Genomic DNA, 22131 nt, shown 5'->3' with positions numbered 1-22131 from the left:
AGTACTCTACCATGTAATTACATCACAATGTGTTTAAACGTTCCACTTTTGGTGGACAGGGGTCCATCCCCAGCTTGCTGCTATCTGGTACAATGCCCTGTGGTTGTTCTGTCCCTGTCTTTGGCTCATCCACACTCGCAGCTTTGCTGGATATAAGTCTAAGGATGGAGCAGCTGGATTCTACCTTCTGCGTGTGTTCACCTTTAGCAGGTGCTGACCAGCAGTTTCCAAACCAGCTGTAAAAGCTGACAGTCTCGCCAGCAGCGTTTGAGTGTACCAATTGCTCCATACACCTGCCAAAGTTTCACATTGTCACACACTTTTAATTTCACCCCTCAAGGGGTACGTAATGGCATCTCCCCGTGATTTTAACTCACACTGTCTTGATTACCTATGAGTGTGAGCGCCGTTTCACAGTTCCGGGCCCCCGGGACATCTTCTACCATGAAGTGCCCATTCAGTCTCTTGCCAGTATTTTTATGGAATTGTTACATGTTTTGAAATAGTCTCCCATTCACAGGTTTGTGAATTTCCTGTTTTTGGTGTCTTGATGAGCACAAGCTCCTAATTTTATGCAGAAATGTATCCGTCTTCTCCTGTATGGTCAATGCATTCTGCGTCTTGTTGAAGAAATCTTTGCCAACTAAAGATCACTGAGATGTTCTCCTAAATTGTCCTTGTTTCACATTGAGATTTACAGTATCTCTGGAAATTAATTTTGTGTGTGACGTGAAGAGGGCAAGATTTATTCTTTCCATAAGCATATCCAATTGACTCAGCATCATTTATTGAAAAGACATCATTTCCCCCCTGCCCGGGAGCCCATTATCATAAATCATTTGTCTGCAGAGCGCGTGTCTGTTTCTGGACTCTTCTCTTCGGCTGGTACCCTTGTCTGTCCTCGCGTTGCACCTTGTCTTACTCACTACAGCTTTGCAATAAATCTCGATTTCTGGGAGTGTGATTCCTCAGACTGCATTCTTCTTTAAGATTGTCTCATCTGTTGTTGGTCTTTTGTACTTTCATGTAAATTGTAGAATCAGTTTGAAAATTTCCAAGAAAAAAATTAATGGCAGAAATTTTCTTTAGGATTGCATTAAATCCATAGGTAAATTTGTTAAGAATTTATATTTAACTATTGTGCACTTTTATCCATTACTTTTATTTGTTTAATTTCTCCAAATAATATCTTCTAGTTTTCCATTTAGAGAATTTTGCATGTATTTCGTTATTCTTAGGAATTTAGAGTTTTCAAATCATGGTTAATGGTGTCTTTTTAAATTTTATTTTTAATTGTTCTTGGTATGTAGAAATAAGATTGAGCTTTGTTTATCGACCTTGTATTCAGTGAACTTGTTAAATTTACTTATTAATTGTGCACTTGTCTGTAGACGTCTTAGAATTTTCTACATACAGTACACAATCCTGTCCAGAGAATAGTGACAATTACATTACTTTTACTCAGTCTTACAACCATAATTTCTTTTTCTTGCTTTATTGCACCAGCTAACATTTTTAGTACATTTCTGAATAGAAGTAGCAGAAGCTTGTCTGGCTTCCAGTATCAGGTAAAATGCCATCAATGTTTCACCATTAGCTGTGACGCTTTTTAATCAGATTAAGAACATTTCCTTCTATGCCAACTTTGCTAGGAATATTTTTTTTTTTACCACGAATGGGTGTTGAGTTTTATTATTAATAGATGCTTTTTATGTATCTATTGAGATGATCGTATGAATCCCCTTCTGTTTTTAGTTATTATGGTGATTTACGGTGACGATTTCCGAATGTTACCTTTGCATCCCTGCACATCTTGTATTCTTGCAAAAACTCAACTTGATTTTAATGTATTGTCTACTTTTCCACGTCATGGATTTGTTTTTCTCATATTTACTTTGAGAATTTTTGCATCCGTATTCATGAGAGACCTTGGTCTCTGTGCCGGATTCCTATTGCTGCTGTGCCAGATTTCCATAGACACAGTGGTTTGAAAAGCTGCAAGTTTGTTATTTCACAGTTCTGGAGATCAGAAGTCTAACATCAAGATGTCATCAGAGCTGGATCTTTCTGGAGGCCACAGGGAAGAGTCATTTCCTTGCTATCTCGGCTTCTAGGGGCCTCCTGCATTCCTTAGCTCGCAGCCCTTCCTTCATCACCCCACAGCTGGTCTTGGTCACAACTCCTGCTACTGACGGATTCTCAGGGCTCCATCGTACACCGAGCACCAGGGTCGTCCAGGGTAATCTCCATGTCACAGACGCGTAACTCAGTAACACCCGCAACCCCCCTCTTACCCTGTCAGATAACAGCCACGGGCCCAGGGACTAAGGTGTGGACATCACTTTCTGGGGCGTAGGCGTGATTCCGCCTGTCAGTCCCCAGACGGCCTTTCTCTGTAAACAGCCCGTAGAGTTTGTTACCACGATGGCTCTGAGTTCACGGAGACAGTCGGTTCCTCTCGTTCTGTACTTTGGAAGAGTATCTTGTGCATAAGAGTTTTGTCTATTTTGTTATTCTGTAACTATTTAGAAGAATGTAAAGCCATGTAGACTTGGAAGACATTTTTTGGCATGGGAAATTTTAATTATAGATTTAAGTATCACATGCTTTAATAAATACGAAAATTTAGATTTTTCTATTTCTTCTCGAGTCAGTTTTAGTCAATTGCGTTTTTAATATTCACAAATTTTGCTTTTTCTCTCTTTTACTATTTAAACTTTATTTGGTATTGTCAGGTTTGTCTAACATATTAATATTATTCTTTCTAAAGAACCAACATTTGCTATTGTTGATTTAATCCATTATAAGAGTGTGCTTCTCTTTCTTTAATTTCTGATTTTATCTTTATTTTGTGCTTAACTACTGTTTTAAATTTAATTTACTCTTCTTTCCCCTAAATACTTGAAATGGATATTTGCACTGATTTTGAGCCTCTAATCTTTTTGACTATATGAATTAATAAATTTCTAAGCATAGCTGGAGTTATAGCCCACGTAACTTTCCCAGTAGTTTTATCATCATACATGACAAAATATTTTCTAATTTCCTTTGTGAATTTTTTTCTTTGATTCATGGGTCATTTAGAAATGTGTTGCTTGTTTTTAGATATTTTGGAATTATCTACTTAGGACAATTCTTTTTTTATTATTGGCTTCTAGCTCAACTCGTCTGTGGTCAGAGAATACGTCATGTGTAAGTTCAGTCATTCTTTGGGACTTGCCTTATGGTTTGATGTGTGGTAACTTCAGTAAATGATCCGTGTTAACATATACAAATGCATGGTCTGCATCTGCTGGGTACAGCGTTCTACATACCTCGGTTGCAGTGAATTTGTCATCATGCTGTCCAAATCTGCAATAATTGATCATTTCGTCTGCTTTGTTTTCAGTTATGAGGTGACATGAGTTAGGGTCTCCGTTATGATGATTGCTTTGTCAGTTTCTGTTCTCAGTTCTAGCAGTTTTGTTTGTATCGTATATACTTGAAGGCCATGTCCGTAGGTGTTGGTATATTTAGAATTATTTCATTTCCTCAGAGAAGCTCCCCTTTAATTGCTATGAAATGTTTCATTTTTAACTAGAAATCCTTTGTGCCTCGTGTCTACTTTGACATGTGGCAGCTGCACCACTTCCTCACTGTGATGAACATCATGATTCCTATTGTCACTAACATTTACATGGTTTGTCATTTTCCATCTTTGACTATCAGCCTTGCCTTATTTTTAAGATGTGACTCTTGTAAGCACTATATATATATGTACTGTTTTTCTTTAGTATGAAAATCTTTGTATTTTAACCAGTGTATTTAGTCCATTTACATCAATATAAACATTGGTATTTTGGGATTTTAATTTCCTGCCTTAGTATTTCCATCATCACACCTGATCTGTGATTTAATTTCCCTCTCTTCTTGACTTCTTTTGTTTTTTTCCAGTATTTTTGTTTTTCTTTTTCTCAGTCTCCTGCTTTTACCATAAATGCGTTGGTTCCCCTGGGGATCGTTACGCGTACCCTGGGTTTGCCGGTTTCAGTGGTGTCTCAGCCCCGACTGTGAGCCCCCACAGACGCTCACAATGCTCCACCTCCTCCCTACTGTGTGCTGTGGACTCACCGCTTAAATTTATATTTATTTCCCACAACATAATTGCATATATATTAATAATTACAACTGTATATATAATTTAAATATTTTACTTTCTTGAATATTTTTTCTTCCACTGGGATTCACTTTCTATCAGAACAATTTCTGTAATATTTTTTAGTGAACGTTCTACCAGTGTCGAATTACTTCCATAATTCATTTTAACTTCACCTTTGAAAAATATCCTTTTAGCATATTGAATTCTAGATTGGCTGCTATTTTCTTAAGCACTGTGACAATGACATATCATTATTTTTGGATTCTGATACTTCTGTTGAGCCATTTTTCTTATTATTGCTCTTTTACAGGCCATGCATGTCATTTTCCCTGACTGCTTGTAAGGTTTTTCTCTGTCTTTGATGTTTATAAGTTTGACTAGAATATCTGTGTGTGTGTGTGTGTGTGTGTGTGTGTGTGTGTGATTTTTGTGGTTAATTTGGGAAAAATATTAGATAAATATTTCTTCTACTCCATATTTTCTTTTCTCTTGGTCTGATTCTCCACTTACTTACGCATGGACGTTTTCATGATATTCTGAATGTCTTCTGTCCCCTTTTAAGATACTCTCCATTCTTTTATCTTTTCTACTGAATTATCTTCTCATTTACTCTTCTTTTTATTTACCTGTAATTTTTATTAATTTGGTTATCTAGACATATTCATGGTTGCATATGAAATACGTAGAAATACCTAGAAATACAGCTTTTAAGCCTCCCAGGACTTCACTTCCCACACACACTATTTATTTAAACTCTGTTTCCCCTTGACATCAGTCTTTGTCACAACTCAAGGAACATTTTGAGTCATGAAAGATAGTTTTCCAAAGCAAAGTACAGTCCTTATTTCCAGCTAAGTTGCTTTGAGATTTTTAAAAAATTCTCATAATATGCTGTTAATGAAAATTTACTGTAAGCCTCATATACCTGCTTGCATAATATTTAGTAGAGTTGGGTTTTTATCCATCACTTAGATGTATCTTTGTGATCTCTACAGAATAACTCCATGATTTTGATTTTTGTTATTATTATTTTTTGTTTTTTCAAATTGAGATAACTTACATACCATAAAACTCACCATTTTGAAGTGCACAATTCAGTGGTTTTTAGGGTATCCACAAAGTCTTGTAACCATCACCTCTATCTAATTCCAAATGATTTTCATCAGCTGCAGGGAAGCGCCGTGAACATCAGCCGTGACCCTGCCCGGCTCCCAGCCCCTGGCGACCACTGGTCCACTCCCTGTCCCTGTGGATTTGCCCTTCTGGACATTCCATACAAAAAGAATCATACAATAAGCTTGATGTATTCTGTGGATTTCTTGTGAGGCTCGTGCATATTTGTAATTGTTCTGTCTTCCTAACGAATTGACCCCTTGCTAGTTTAACATGTCCTTACTTGTCTCTAGTGACAATTTCTGTTTTAGAGTTTACTTTGTCTGATACTGGTATAGCCAGTCTAGTTCTGTTTTGATTACTATTAGTGTGCTACATCTTTTTCCATCCTTTACTTTCCACTGATTTGTGTCTTTGAATCTAAGGTGTGTTTTTTGTAGCTGGCATACAGTTGGACCGTTTTTTTATCCATTTCACCAATCTATGACTTTTAATTAAAAAATTAGTTCATTTATTCATTTGAATTTAATGTAATTTCTAATAATATAAGATTTACCTTGATTACTTTGGTCTTTTTTATATGTCTTATGTGATTTTGTTTCTCTACTCCTCCATTACTTTCCTGTTTGTGTAAAATGGATGTTTCCTAGTAACTGTTTTTCATTCCCTTCTTGTTTCTTACACTATCTATGTCCTAGGCATTTTCTTAGTGGTTTCTCTGGATGTTATAATTGGCATCTTAATTTATAATAATCTATTTCGGAATAATACCAAGTTAATTTAAATGGTATATGAAAACCTTGCTCCTATGTGACATCCTTTCCCTGCTTTTATGTTTTAGTGCCACTGATTACACCTTTATGTACTGTGTGCACGCCAGCATAGATGTACAAGTATTTCTTCCATTTCAACCTGAATGACTGACTCCATTTAGCAGTTTTGTAGGGCGGGTCTGCCAGTCGCTTACAGTGGCCGACACCCTGTTCCCCAACATATACTGCTGGTTGCCACCCTCTCTTCTCTCTCCCCCGCACTGCTGCGCCCACACTCTGACTCCTGACAGCAAGGCAGCCCCGAGGGACCCCATTCAGGCAGATCCCTTGCTGGTGCTCTTTTGTCTGGACTGACGGTGGCTTCTGGGGACAGTGACTACCAGCTGAATTGATAGAGAAACTCCAAGAGTTTCATTCAAAACATTTTCCCAGGCTACTATTCATTGCCTTAGGGAGCTACAAAGTTAAAATCCTTATCTGTAATTGTTTTCAAAAAATGACCTCTAGAGAAGAAGGCAAGATCCAAGTTCTAGCCACCTGACGTGTCAAATAATGCCAATTCCTTGAGAATGAGGCTTTGACTAAAACTCCAGCTTCGTATCATTCTTTCATATACTGGGAATATTCGCTGTTATTTTTCAAGGCTATTTCTGAGCTGGAGAGCAGAGGATGGGACTAGCACAAGTTAATCTGTGAACAAAGGTCACTGTTCTTACCAATATTCAATCATTTTTCTTAAATAAATACTCCCAAGATTACTGCAAGCGTTTGATGCATTTTTAGAGTTCTGAAAAAGTTGATTTTGCCAATTTCTGCCAGGTTTTCCTTTTATTGCTTTTAGGGAGGAGTGAGTTTTGGGATGTCCATATTCTGCTATTTTCACCGACATCATTCTACTAATTCTCTTTCAATCTCTATTTTAATGAAAATGGTATCTTTGGAGTTCTTAATTTCTATTACTACTGCATTTTCACTTATTTTATTTTTATGGATTTAGGTTCTTTCATGGAATTCTCCAAATTATTATCTGTATTCTTACATAAATTTCAGTAATTTTAAAGTTCATGTGGAATAACTTCTCTATCTGGAAATCCTGTGGATCTCTTTCTAATGTTGGTTGTTTCTTTTGGTCTTTATCTCCTTGGTTGTATGTGCCTCAGCTCTGCAGCCCAGGTGGTCTGCCTGACACATTTTTTTGTTGAATGTTAGATAGTATATCTGACAATTACACACATAATTTGATAGTATTATCTTACTCCAAAAAGGATTTAGTACTTCATCTTGTAGGCTTTTATTCTGGGGCTAGTTTCAAGTTATAAATTTATTTATTTGAAGCTACATTTGTAAGTTTGTAAGTTCTTGTTGAATTTTGGTTTGCTCCTACTCTTCTGTAGCCTTCCAGATTTCCAAATGAACGCTTGGATCATTTTCTAGGGCTTTTTCTCCTTAAAGGGTCCAAATAAACATTTTTGTCTCCTAGCCACATAAGAGTTCCACAATCTCTGTTGACTGTCTTAGACCCTCAGCTGCCACTTAAAAATCCAACACGCAGGCAAAGCCAAGAGCAGCCCGAGCCTGGCTGGATCAGCTGCACATCCCTTAATCCCACCTACCCTGCCCACCTCTGAGTGAGAAACAAGTAACTGTCGGGGTAGATAGTTACGCAGAATGAGCGTGGGGCTGGCTGCCTGATGGAGAGCTCCTGTTGTCCCCACACCTGTGACTTTGTGAGCATCTCGTGGACGGGACAAGTCTTTCACTGTGAGCTGCTTGTTCTGTCCCTTCAGCGGGAAGCATGGAGTTTCCCATCCACACTCGTTTTCTGGCTGATGAACTCCTGTTTCGAGACTCAGCTCCAGAAAAGCTCGTCTGGATTCCTTAATCTGTCCCCTCAGAGCCTTAGTGCCAAATCTCTTAGGACAATTTCCCGCTGTGATCACCGTCAATGTGCACGCCTCCGTGTTGAACACGCAAGGCAGTGACCCGTTACCTTTGGATCCCCGCACCATACCTGGCATTTATTATTTGTTTAAGACATCGTTGTAGAATGATGGGTAACCACGACAACGTCTCCCAGCTGTGAGATATTTACGGTAAATGAAATACTTTTACGAACATTATTTTATTTTGAGTTTCACATCAGGCTACGGAAGCTACTTCCCACGTCACATCGGGAAGAAACTATTTTTGCTACAAGCTTTCTGACCACTTCATAAATGAAGAAATGACACCTCAGTGAAGCGAAGCAACTGTCCTGAGATCAAAAGGCTCCTAAGTGGGCGAGCCGTGATCAGCATCCCTGTTGCTTCCATTGTACCATACGGCACCGAGGCCATCTGGCTTCCGTGGATACACTGACGGTGGCTTTCACAAGGCCAGTGGCACCAGATCTGGCATCAGCAGCACCGGCAACTCCCGTCACTTTCATAGTCAGGGCCCAGAACTACAAACGCCTTTGAAATTCGGAATTTGTCCACTGGATATCTGAGTTTACAGATACTCGTACTTGTACTCACTTCAACCCCGAACATTCACACAGCAAAGCAAAGTTGCAAGCTGTTTTCTCTGCTTTCATGTGAGGGGACGCTTGTGTCTGTGCAGAATTATGCCAGGAGGCCGCTGGCAGCTTTTGTCAGATGACATAGAAACATCTGTTCCAATAAATATCCTCCGCACAGACTCATTTGCAGGGAACACAGAGCTCCTCTGGCAGTAGGAGAGCAGACCTGGTTAGGTGGCCTTCGAAGCAATTGGGTTATTTTCTGGGTCCCCCCAGCTAAGCACTGGGGCCTAGAATTGCAGGTGACTCATGATCAGGAAGATGTCAGTGTGGCTTGGAGTCCAGGTGTCTGGCCACACCCAGGGGGCCTGTCCCGTGGGGCCCTGCCCTGACGAGGGGGCAGTCAAAGGTCTCCAGGTTGAGGGTCGGGGTGCAGTGTCTACACTGCCCTCCCCACCCCACGTCCTGAGAGATGGACGGTCTTGGATTACAGTAGGAAAGGGTTAGAACACGGAGAGGAAGAGGCTTCCAGTGACTTCAGGAGTCTCGGTGAAAAACGTTCCCCTTTGGAACTGGTGCCAGGGCATGGGCAGGTCCCTCTGCCTCTCGACTCGGGCTGGCATGAGGACCCACGCTGCTGCGAGGGTGTGGGGGTCCGTCCGCACTGAGGGGACCCATGCGGCCACACTGCAGGGAAGCACTTGGTAGCTCCTGGCACAGCCTGTTGTTCCCGGTTCCGAATGTCGTGTGGTGGGGTCCCCGTCTCCACGTTGAGCTTTGACAGAGAGCACAGCCCTTTCTTTCCTTTCTCTTCCGTTTTCGTTACCTCCATCGAAATACCCATGACATTATTTGTGACAGAGAGGACAATGGCTAGGAAAGCAAGGAGTGTCATTGTCAAAGTATCGGGGTGAGGTCGGCTGGCTTGGTGCCCACCCAGGGCAGAGGACGGCCGTCCAGGAGGAACACGTGTGCTCTTAAGTCAGGGGCAGTGTCTCTTGACCACTCACAGCGTGAGGACAGTCATCCCCCCGACTGGGCACCATCGCTTGCGTGTGTACCGGACCCCGGCTCCACCCTGGAGAGCCCCGCGTCGGGCAAGAGCGTGCGCTAGGGTGCCACGTGCCGGGTCAGTCAGGGTGTCCAGACGGCCCCGACCCGTGGTGGTCCCAGGTACGTTTCTCCCCTGTCAGGGGGCAACCCCATCCCAAGTCGAGGAGCATCTGAACGCACAGTGGTTCAACCTAAAATTTTCCAGCTTTATGGTGGGGTTATCAGGGTATTGAATGCATTTTCAATTTACGATATTTTTGACTCACGGTAAGTGTATTGGCACATAGCTCCACTGTAAGCTGACGAACGCGTGTGTGTGTGTGTGTGTGTGTGTGTGTGTGTGTGCACGTGTGTGTGTGTGTGTGTGTGTGATATGACAAGGAAGCGGCTCCTATGGCAGTGGAGGCTGAGAGGCCCCACCACGTGCCATCTGCTGTTGGAGACCCAGGAGAGCTGGTCCTTGTGACCCAAGAACCAGGAGCACTGATGGCATGAGTTCAAGTCCAAGTTCAGAAGGAGGATGTCCCAGCTCAAACACTCGTGGGCAGAGAGCACACTGTCCCTGACACCTCCCTCCCGTTCTACCCAGGCCTCCAAGAGGATGTGCCACCACCCTGGGAGGGCCACCTGCCTCACCCCGTCCGCCAATCCAAACGTTGACCTCCTCCAGAAACACCCTCCAGACTCCTCCGCAGGATGCTCCACCCAACGTCTGGGCCCCCGACGGCCCAGCCAAGGTGGCAGGTAAATGAACTGTCACAAGAGACGGCCTGTCCGAGTTCCAATCCCGACTCCACCAGTCCCGGCTGTGTGACTGGGTGAGCTGGGAGCCCCTCTGCTCTGCGGGGGACTCAGCTTCAACATGAGCCCAGAGGAGCAGCCACCTCCCAGGGCCGTGATGAGGCCTAAGTGCAGAACTACCTGTGAGGGGCTCGGAACGCACCTTGCGCACATTCTCCTCGCTGCCGGCCTGGGGGGACCTGTGACTGCAGGCTCTGCCGTCCTCACACCCGCAGGGGGCATGTGGCACTGTCCCTTCCCCTCTTCCCTAGACTCCCACATTGGGACACTGTTTAAATTAACGAAGGACGTCTCCGAGAGCGAGGTTTCCTCTTCCTCCCTCACTAGCTCTCAAGGAAGGCCGGCGACAGCGAATGAGAAAACATTTGTTCTTATTTGGGGTGAACTGCAAACAAACCTTAATTTTTAAAAAAAAAAAATGTAAAGTTTTAAAACAGCCAAACTGGAAATACATAAGCTTTCTCCAGAAAGTACTTACTTAATAGCAACTATCAAACATGTTAACACAAACGGGCATCCCGATGGATCTTCCTCCTGCACAAACCAGAGGGAAGAGGCAGCAGGTCCCTCGCTGTCGGCCGGGGAGCGGGGAGCGCAGGGCCAGCCCCGCGGTCTAGGAGATACACAGACGCTGACCCACTTTTCACCGCTACTTTGGAAGATTAGGATCACAAATGAAATAACTGTTAATGGACTCTATAAATTTTACATATGAAAAGAAGCATTTTCTTAATGAGTGCAAGTTTGTACTTTAGCTATGTTTTAATAATGGCTTAGAAAATTAAAAACAAACAAACACGTGACTGTTTCAAAGCCAGACCAAGTGACGTGGACCGCCTCGGCCTGGGCCAGGCCTCGCGTGGCACCCGGTGCAGGGGGAGCGGCTTCCCGCCGGTGGACGGACAGGCAGCCCTTGCCACGGGTGCCCGTGGCCCCCGGCCTCTCGCCATGCTGCATATAGTAGGTGCTCAATAACCGTCCAAGGAATGAGAGAATCAAATAACTATTGATACATCAGCTATTTGCAAAACCAAAGCGATTGAAGACTGCCTGCCCTGTGATCCCCTCCCCCCCGCCCTGTCCTCAACCCCAGGCCCCAAAATACAAACTGAACTCCAGGCTCCTGTCCGACTTGAAAGAAAACGTCACCCAAATGCTGCAGCACGAAGCTGCCTTTTCTCCTCGCGGAGAAAAAAGTGGCCCCAACCCATGGCGGGAGAGGGCGGAATTTCTGCCACCGAGCTAAGCTGCACCTGGTGCTCCCTGGAAGAGACCCTGCTCGGGTCCTCGGCTCCAGGGACCCAGCCCCCGGACACCGTAGTCCCTGCTCCCTGTGCGCTGATCCGCAACCGTCTTCCTGGAGAGGAACCGTTCGCCAGGCCTGAAATCGTCCCCGAAGCCCGCGGGGAGATCACCAGGGCTCCCTGCCGCGTCGAAGTCTCTCCTGGATGTCAAAATGTTGACTGCATCCCTGCTAAAATGCAGCTCTGAAAAAAATCACATCTTTTCAAATCTTCTGCAATCCCTGTCATTCGCAGCATATGTTCGTGCATAATGATGTTCGTAAGTGAAGTGACATTTCAGAGTAATGAGGCTTCAGTGACAACGTGTGAGAGATGTGACAAGTTTTCTCTAATATAAGAAGGAGTGTAGACAAACCATAACTGCGGCCAAGACCTTCCAGCTGCCGTGCTGGTGGCTGGGCCTCCTCGCCCAGCGCGTGCGCGGCAGGTGAGCTCTCGGGCACCCGTGTGCGCTCCCAGGCGTGCTGGTCCCCACGGAGTCCCACTCGCCGTGGGGTCTGCGAGAGGAAGGGAGGGGCGTGGAAGACGGGCCACCGTGGCGCTAGAATCCCAGCCAGCGCCTTCACTCTGGCCCGGCGACTTCCCTTCCCAGATCCTCAGCTTCTCTTCCAAACGGGACGGTGACAACCACCGCCAGGAATAGACCAGACAAACTGCAAAAGAAACTCCTTGTAGGGCTGGCACACAGGGTCTGCACGCCATAAATGGAAACCACTGTTTTTATTTTAAAGTGTGTCCTACTTTTAGCGGAGCTGAAGGACCCTCGAAGTGGAGGGTTTGGGCGACAGAGACCTCCTTGCTTCGCCTACTTAGAGGAAGGGCGCTGTGGCCTTCGTCTGCCACTGGGCTGTCCCAGGACAGGCACGGAGGGTCACCCAGGGAGCTGCTGCTCTGCAGGGCACCCACAAGAGACCCCCAGTGAGCCGCCCAGGGCTGCTGGCTCCACCCCGTGAGAGCGAAGAGGACACAGCTGCCCTGGGAGGCGGGTGTTCCATGTGGCCCTGGGCTCTGCCCGGGGAGACCTGGTCCTCCTCCCCCACCGGAGGTGTGGCCCTGTGTCCTGGGGGCAGGGACCCCACCCTGGGCCTCAGCCCAGCCAGAGGGCAGAGGTTGACCCGAGGGCTGAGTGTGCTTGTCCCAGGGGTGCAGGCCTGCTCTGTGCCCCCAGCCGCTCACCAGGGCTCATGAAAAGCGTCTAGAAACCCCCTGAGCTCTCTAGGCAGGCCTGCTGGACTTGGGTGGCTAAAGGGGACACTTGCTCCTCCGAATGTCCCTTCATTGCATTCTCCCTGCAGATTGGAGTCAGGGGCTGGAGACACAGTCTCCTCTCACGTGACCTGTGTGCCCTCTCGGGGTCATCCCAGGGTGGGGGACACCAGGCTCCTCCGTCTGAACCTCACTTCTAAGCCAAAAGCTCACTGAGAAACTGAGGCTGGCCCTGTCATTTCCCGGTCCCCAGGAAGACTTGTGGGTCAGCTATCCTTCGTGTCACTTGACAGAGCCTGTGTTGTCACTGCAGCTGCACCTCCCCAGGCTCAAGTTCACTGGGGCTGTGGCTTCATTCCCACCTGGGGGACCTTGCGGGAGTCTGGACCCCTCAGCCCTGGAGAGCTGCGCTGCCCAGAGCCCCTGAGTCCTGCCTGGAAGTGACTCATTGTCCTCTGTCCACAGGGGCCCACCCAGGGCCAGGACACACTGAGGGAGGAGCGCTGATGGCAGGCGTGGGCAAAACCAGAAACATAAATAAGCAAAGAAGCCATGGCTGGGGGAAGGAGCAGGGGTGCTGGTGGGGAGGGCGCAGTACGGTGAGGCTGCAGGGCACATGCCATCGCTGCAGCCTCCCAGTTTGAGCAAGTTTCTGAGAGTTTGGTGGAGGAATCTTCCTGTCCCTAACCTATGGGAGGTAGCCACGGCAACCCACCCACGACTGCCAAGGCTGTGTCTTCCCCATGCCCAGCACATGCCACACCACGGAGGGGGCAGCTGTGTCCAGGTGACTCCAGCCCCAGAGGGCTGCCAGGAGGCAGGTGTGGGCCACCTTGAGCTCTGGGAGATGACAGGGCTGACCCAGGAGTGGCTGAGGCCTGGCGGCTCCCCTGCCCTCTCTGGACCTGCTTCCTCATCAGCAGTGTGGGAAGGTGACCCCAGGGAGCTCTGATGCCCCCTGACCCCAAAACCCCAGGGTTTTTTGCAGGACCAGCTATGCAATTCATGGGGCCCGGTGCAAGAATTCCGAGATCACGGTGAGTGGGCCCAGTGCAGCTGCAGAGGTTGCTGGGCATGACCCTGGGCTGGTTTAGTGACCGCACGCCTCAGGGGAGCGGGATGCGGGGCCCTGGGGGGAGGCAGCAGAGCAGCAGCCTCAGCAGGACTGAGGAGGAGCCCCTGGGAGGACGGCGGGAGCCCCCCGGCCACTGCCGCCCCCTCCCCTCCTGGAGAAGCCCCAGGCCTCGCAGGTCCATGCGCAGAAAGAGTCTGGAAGTCCCCATGGAAACTGCACACGTGCGGCTGCCGCTGCAGGCCCTGCGCAAGGCTTTGCGTGCACTGACCCCCACGCATCAGGGAACTCTGCCTTCTCCCCCGGCCTTGGGCGCTGTTGTCACCCTCGATCCCCAGCGACAGCAGTCGCCGTGTGGGGGGCGCCTTCTCGGGGCCGGTGCTGTGCTCGGCCCCCCTGTCGGTGGCATCACCCCGTTTAACTAACTCTCAGCGTCTCAGGTCTACAGACCGGAGAGCGGAGTCTCGGGGGCGACATACCCGGCTGCGGAGAATTTGGTCGTGGTGGGGCCACGATTTGAACTTGTGTCGCCACTTCAAGAGCCCAGCGTTTTGTGACTTTGGGACAACACAGCTTTTCAGAATCCCGCCTCTCTGCGCTGTCGGAGGAGCACCCGAGAGAGGAGGCTCGCTGGGAAGGGGGAGGCTGAACGCAGCGCTCCGAGCGCAGACCCGGGTCAGGGAGGGGCTCCACCGGCACAGTGGCCAGCACTGGCTCCTTCCCTCCCCTCCTCTGATTTTTCTCAACCTGTCTCATCAGAGGTGGTCTGGCCCCTGCATCCCGTCCAGCTTCCTCCGCCCCTTCTCCCTCCAGCGCCCCCCAACGCCAGTTATTTTTATCCCGCAGACACTTTGTGGGCACACTGAGCTGTTGCTTAAGTTATTTTAGGCTTGTGATGTTTTGAAAAAGTATTATGGAAGGGAGGAGTCTGGCTCCCTCCAGCCACTGGCAGACTCTCCTTTCCCCCAAACTCAGCCCCTCCATCCACCGGGAAGGATCCTGGCGCCACGCCCCGTGGCAAGCGTTCGACGTGTCCACGCAGGCTCCCCGTGGGGGTTTTGTTGGAGACCTGATTGCTGCGCGCTGGGAGATGGGGTCTCCTTTGATGCTCGAGCCGTGGCCGGGGAAGGATTGTATTTTCCTCCTTTCTGCAAGCATGAAACAGACAAAGAAAATCTCAAGGCATCATCAACAACCCGCGCGGGTCCTGCAGAGGTGGGCGCTCCGGTCTCCCTCCCGCGCGGCCGCAGTTATGTTTGCGCAGCTTTTACCCCGGCTGCCCGGCTGCCCCAACAGCTGATGCACTTTAAGAAAAGGTCTACTAAGGAGAAAATCATTTCCCCAATTCTAGCAAAGTGAAGGTTTATTAGCAGCAATTCCCGCAGCTGATCTTCACACCGACGCGCTTTTCTCGCGAGGGCAAGGCCTCCTGGGGAGAAGCAAGGAAACGCCCCGCGCAGCGAGTCCAGGGCTGAGCGCGCCGGCCGTGCGCGGGGTGAGCTCGGCTCTGGCTCTGCCCAGCCCGGGACTCGCTCCCTCCCGCGGCTGGTCTCCACGCCCGTCTCCTCTGATCCTCGCGGGCAGCTGCAGGGAGGCGCTGTCCTCCTCGTGTTTGCAGCGGGGACACCGAGGGCCTGGCGGGAGTGAAGGGGCGCAGTGGAGAGGGATGCGTGCCCGGAGCGCACCGGATCCGCCACGCGTCCGCGGGCACCGACACCCCGGCCGCCCGCGCTCGCTCCGTCGCTTCCCACCGGCAGAGTCTCCACCTCGCTCTTAGCGCATCGTCCTGTCTTTGCCGACTCACGCCCAGGGCGGCCCAGCTCCTCGGCGCCCCGTCCTGCAGCGCTGCGCGGGCAGCTGTGCGTGTGCCAAGGGGCCCAGGAAGCCTTTCCGTGCAGACTTCCATCTCCTATGAACTTACCTCTTTAATGACGACGTAGCGTCTTGCTCTAGAGCTCAGCAAATTTGGCCTTCAGGACAATTTCCAGTTACCCGTGTAAGTTGTGGACTGTGCAAGTCACATAAAGGGTCCTCGTAACTGTCAGGGGGAAATTTTCACCGACTGCACCGCTGAGGCTAAAGACCACAGCCGTGTCAGCGTCCGCAGCCGTTTTAGGGTAAAAACATGCTGGGATATAATAACGCTTAGCATAAAAATAAAATAGATGAGTGTAATTTGTTTATTTGGGGGATAAGCGATTCAAATGGGATTTAAAAGCACCCGTGGAACTATCCGAGCCGGAAGCCGTGATTGAATACAGGTGAGAACACACGTTCACCTGCGTTTCCTGCGCGTGCCCGGCCAACGCCGCTGCAGGTCGCCCACTGCGCTCGACACGCACCTTCGCACGGGAACCCCAGCCTCATCTGCAAACAGACGCGAAGGAAAGAGCATTTTACCCAAAGCAGCGTGAAAGTGTAAGTCAATCAAATTGACTATTAACCTCTGAAATAATGTCAAGAAGTCTCCGATTCCCCACTTTCTGATGATTGAAAAATATGATGTATTTCCTAAAACTCCTTACTTAGTACTAATTTTGTTAGATTTGAAGGACTTTCTTTTCACAGAATATAGTTTGCCCCTTCTTTGTTTTTCTCATTTGACTTTTTCCTGGAATTATTGCCATCTCGTTTTTTTAAAAAAAAAATTGGTAGATTTAGGGATCATTTTTAATATAAACTTTTTATTTAGAACAGTTGTAGATTTGCAAGAATATTGTAGGAATAGTATATAAAGGTCTCCTACACCCCATATTCAATTCCCTGTGTTACTAAATCATACCTAGCAGGGTACACTTGTTACAGTTAATGAACCCATGTTGGTGGGTTATTATTCTCCTAAGTCCATACTTCATTCAGATGCTAATATTTTCCCGATGTTCTTTTTCCATTCCAGGATCCCATGTGGGATGTCACAGTTTCTGGGACCGTCCTTCTTTTCGTCCCCTCGACTGCTGGGAGGGGTACGATCTGGCTAGTGTGCCACAGAGACTCCCCAGTCAGGGCGGGTCTGCTGCTCTGCCTCGGTTCCACTGAGGACGTGGGCTTGAGACGAAAGACCAAACAGGTGAGCGCCATTTTCATCACATCCTATCAGGGCTGCAGGAATGCTGCCAGCATGACGTATCACAGGTGACGCTGATCTTGGTCACCCCGGTGAGGCGTGTTCGTCAGGCTTCTCCTATTTTCACGTTGCAGTCATCGGTAGGAGGTCACTGCGTGCAGCCTGCACTTAAGAAGAATGGAGTTAGGCATATACACATAAATTATGGAGTATCTACATCAATTATTTGAAACTCTTCTGCATGGGAGATTCCTCTCTTCTTCCCCATGTATTAATTTATTCAATCATTTATTTATGGCAGTATGGACTCATGAATATTCATTTTATATGTCAGATTTTAATTCAATACTACTTTATTAATTTTGTGGGTAAAATGTTCCAATTTTGGCCATGGGAGCTCTTTCTGTTGACTCTTATGTCCCTTTGACATTCCACCATCACTGTGTGCATGTGTGTGCATGTGTGTACAGTGCTTTCTTACTTTCTGCCATTAAAGAAGCTCCAAGCACATCTCCTGTACACGTCCTGCCCCAGTCCCAGAACCAGACTTTTCTCCAAGAAGCCCTGTTTTGTTCTGTTTTTTTTTTAATGGAGAATGGTATTAGAAACCAAGATCTACATGCCAGGTATCCTATGCTACTGGAGTGCTGTTGCTTCCAATAGAGCAAGGAAATACATGTGCGTATACCAATCCATGTTTATACACGTATCTGTATACTCCTGTGTGTAACCATCTGCATCCACAGGAAGCTAAACAAGAGTTCACACTGATATTTCAACTCAATCTGTTTCTCATGGGTCATTCTAGCCGCCCCCTCTGCTTATCTCTAACCTCCTGCTCCAACAGTGAAAAACCATTTACTTAATTGCTCAATTTTGGTACACAGGTACAGTGGCTTCAGAATTGCTAATTAACGATCTGTGGGGAACAACTGTATCAGCTAAAGCTCAGTGCTTGTCTACAGTTGCTTTTTCTTAGTGCTACAGATTACTCTTTGCAAAGTTAAATAAGCCTCTTTCTCTCCCACCCTCTCCAATGAGATGCCAGCATACATTCATAGCACAATTAGATTCTTTTTCCACATTCTTCATCCCATCCTAAAATTACCTTGATCTCCTAAATAATTTTTTAAATTTATGTACATTAAGGTCAATATTTGTGTTGTAAAGGTCTATGGGTTTTGAAAAATGCATAGTCATAGATCCACCACTACTGTATCGTACATAACTGTTTATCATAAAAGGTTATCATATGTTTCACCTGTTCAGTCCTCACCCCAACTGCCTGAGCCCATGGCAACCACTGATATATTTACTCTCTCTATGGTTTTGTCCTTTCCAAAATGCCATATAATTGGAATCGTACAGTATCGAGCCTTTTCAAACTGACGTCTTTCACTTACTAATACACATTTGAGATTTTCCCCATGTCTTTTGTGGCTTGATAGTTAACCTTTTTTTTCATTGCCAATAATATGATATTGACTAGATGAACCACATTTTGTTCATCACTTTACCTATTGAAGGCCTTCTTGTTTGCTTCTAGTTTTTGGTGATTTTGAATAAAGCTGCTGTGATCATTTGCATGAGAATTTTTTTTTAGCTTATTTATAGACATAAATTTTCAAGTCAGTTTGGTAAGTACCAGGAGCATGTTTGCTGGGTCATATGGCAAAACTGTGTTTAGTTTTGTAAGAAACTTCCAAACTGTCTTCCAAGGTAGTAACTATGACACATACATCCTGACCAGTAATTACTATATGTTTATGTTGCTCCAATCTTTGCTGCAATTGGTATTGTCATATTTTTATTTCAGCCATTGCAGTATAAGTGTGCAGTGCTTCACACTGTTGTTTTAATTTACAGTTCCCTAATGACAAATGGTGCAGAGCATCTTTTTCTATGCTTATATGCCGTGTGTACATCTTCTTTCAGGAGGTAACTAGATGTTATACCCACTTCTTAATTGTTTTCTTATTGTTGCATTGTTTTTCTACAAAATTTAGGTATACATATTTCATCAAATTTATGTTTTGCAAATATTTTCTCTCGGTTTCTGGCTTCCCTTAACATTGTTTTTTACAGAGTAGAATTTTTAATTTTAAAAAGATCCAACTTATCACTTTTTTTCTAGATTGCATTTTCGGTATTGTATGTAAAAGGACATCACCAAACCCAGGATCACATATAATTTTTTTATGCCTTGTTCTCCCTCTTCTATTATTCCTTCTCCTCCTCTTCCTCTTCTTCTATGCCTTTCTATGTATTTTTCTTCTTCCTATGTCTAGAGTTTTGAACTTTACATTTAGATCTATCATGTCTTTTGAGTTAATTTTTGTGAAAATTTTCAGGACTGTGTCTTGGTTCATTTTATTTTAATATGCACATCCAATTTCTACAGCACAATTTGTTGAAAAGACTTTCTTTTCTGTATTAAATTGCCTTTTCTCCTTTGTCAAAGATCAATTGACTATATTTCTGTGAGCTCTCTATTCTAGTCCATTGATCTGTGTCTATTCTTTTGCCAATAAAACACTTTCTTGATTATTGTAGCTTTAAAGTAAGTCTTGAAATCAGGTAGAAATCCTCCATCTTTGTTCTTCTTTTCCTTCAGTATTGTGTTGGCTATTCTGTATCTTTCGCCTTTCCATACACACTTTAGAATCCATTTGTCAATATCTACAAAATAGCTTGCTAGGAATTTGATAGGGATTATGTAGAATCTGTAGGTCAATGTGAAAAGAATTAACATCTTAACAACATTGAATCTTGCAATCCATGAACACAAAACTTTCTTCATTTACCTGAATATTTGATTCATTCATCAGCATTTTGTAGTTTTCTTCATATAAATCCTATACGTATTTTGTGAGATTTATACCTAAGTATTACTATATACCTGTGTTTTGGTGCTATTATAGGTAATATATATCACCTATATATTTGGTGGTATATGTATTTGGTGCTATGCTTTTAAATTTTGAATTACAATTGTTTATTATTGACATATAGGAAAGCAATTGACTTTTGTATGTTAGTCTTCTATCCTTGCTATAATTGCTTATTAGTTCTAGGATTTTTTGGATGTTCCAAATAGTTAATGTCATGTCATCTGTGAATAAAGACAGTTTTATGTTTTCCTTTCAAATATGTATATTTGCTTATTATTTCATTTTCTCACCATCTCGCACCAGTGAGGATTTTCAGTATGGAAGGAGCGGAAAGAGAAGACACTGTTTTGTTCTTGCCTGTGCCCAGTCCTATGTAGAAAGGGTCCCGTCTCCTCCCAGTAAGTGTGACACTAGCTGTAGCTTCTTAAAGATGTTCTTTATCAAGTTGGGGAAGTTTCCCTCTATTCCTAGTTTTTATCACGAATGGGTGTTGGATTTTGTCAAATGCTTTTTCAGCATTAATGACTATCACAAGTTTCCTTCTGTAGACAGTTGACACGACGGGTTACATCGACTAATTGTTGAATGTTGAACCAGTCTTGTGTACCTGGAATACATCTCACTTGCTCACGTTGTATAATTGTTGTATACATTGTTGGATTTGGTTTGCTATAGTTTTGTTGAGAATTTTTGTTGTGAGAGATTTTGCTCTGTGGTCTTCTTTTATAACACCTTTTCCTGGTTTTGGTATCGTTCGTTGTAAGACTGGCTTCAGAGTTAAGAACTCTTCCCTGTGTTCTGGAGGAAGAAGCTTTTGTAGATAATTGGTACCAATTCTTCATTAAATTTTTGCTAGAATTCACGAATGAAGTCATCTGGGCTTTGTTTTTGTCGTTGTTGAAAGGTTGTTAATTATTGATTTAATTTTTTGAATAGATACAGGCCTATTCAAGGCTATTCAAAAGACATATTTCTCATTGTGTGAGTTTTGGTGATTTATGTCTCTAAAGAAATTGTTTCATTTTATCCAAAATATCAAATGCATGGGCATGGAGTTGTTTATATATTCCTTTATTTTCATTTTAATGTCCCCAAGTTCAGTAATGATGACCCCATTTCATTTATGACACTGGAAATTTCTGTCTTCTATTTTTCTTGTTTAGCCTGATTAGAGGTTTATCAATTTTATGAAACTTTTCAAAGAACAGACTTTTAATTTTGTAGATTTTCTTTATTGTTTCTCGGGTTCAACTTCATTTACTTCTGCTCTGTTTTTATAATTATTTCTTTTCTTACTAGTGCTTCAGGCTTAAATTGCACTCCGTTCTCTAGCTTGCTTCTTAATCAATAATCTTAAAATTATTGATTTTAGATCTTTCTTAATTTCCGTGATATGCATTTAATCCTATAAATTTCCTTTTAATCACTGATTTTATTATATCACATCCCACAAGTTTTGGTAAGATATTATTTTTACTTAGTTCAAAATTGTGTTAAATTTCTCTTGCATTTTTTCTTTGACCCATGTGTTATTTAGAAGTGTATTGCTCAATCGTTAAATATCTCAGGGTCTTTCAGCTGTCATTCTCTTGGAGATCTCTGGTTTGAGTTCATTGTTTCCTTAGAACAGAGCTTGTGTGATTTCTAGTCTTTTATATGTGTGTATAGCCTCAAATGTGGCCTATCTTTGTGAATGATCAGTGTGAACTTGAGGAATGTGTATTCTGCTATTGTTGGATCAAGTGCTTTATAAACGTCAATGAGGTCCCATCCATTGTGCTGTTCGTTACGCTGTGCCTGTAGTGATTATCTGCCTGCCAGGTCTGTCATTTGCTGACAAAGGGATGTTGAAGTTTTCCAGTTTAATAGAGGGTTTGCCCACGCCTTCTTTCACTTTTCCCCGAAGTATTCTGACACTCTGTTGTTAGGTACGTACACTTTTAAGATTGTTATGTCTTTTTGAAGAATTGATCTTTTTATTATTATGCAATTATTATTTATCCCCGATATTTTGTTTGTTTAGATGTCTGCTTCATCTGAAATTAATACAGCTACTCTAGCTTTTTTTGGCATTAATGGGATATATCTTTCTCTATCCCTTTGCTTTTAACCCATCTGAATTGTTATCCGTAAAGTGGGTCTCTTGCAGAGAACATGTAACTGGGGTCTTGTTTTCTTACCCACTCTGACAATCTCTGTATTTCAATTGCTATAGT

Source organism: Lemur catta, chromosome 6 (assembly GCF_020740605.2).
Source record: "Lemur catta isolate mLemCat1 chromosome 6, mLemCat1.pri, whole genome shotgun sequence".
Taxonomy (NCBI): domain Eukaryota; kingdom Metazoa; phylum Chordata; class Mammalia; order Primates; family Lemuridae; genus Lemur; species Lemur catta.
This window is presented reverse-complemented; position numbering follows the sequence as displayed.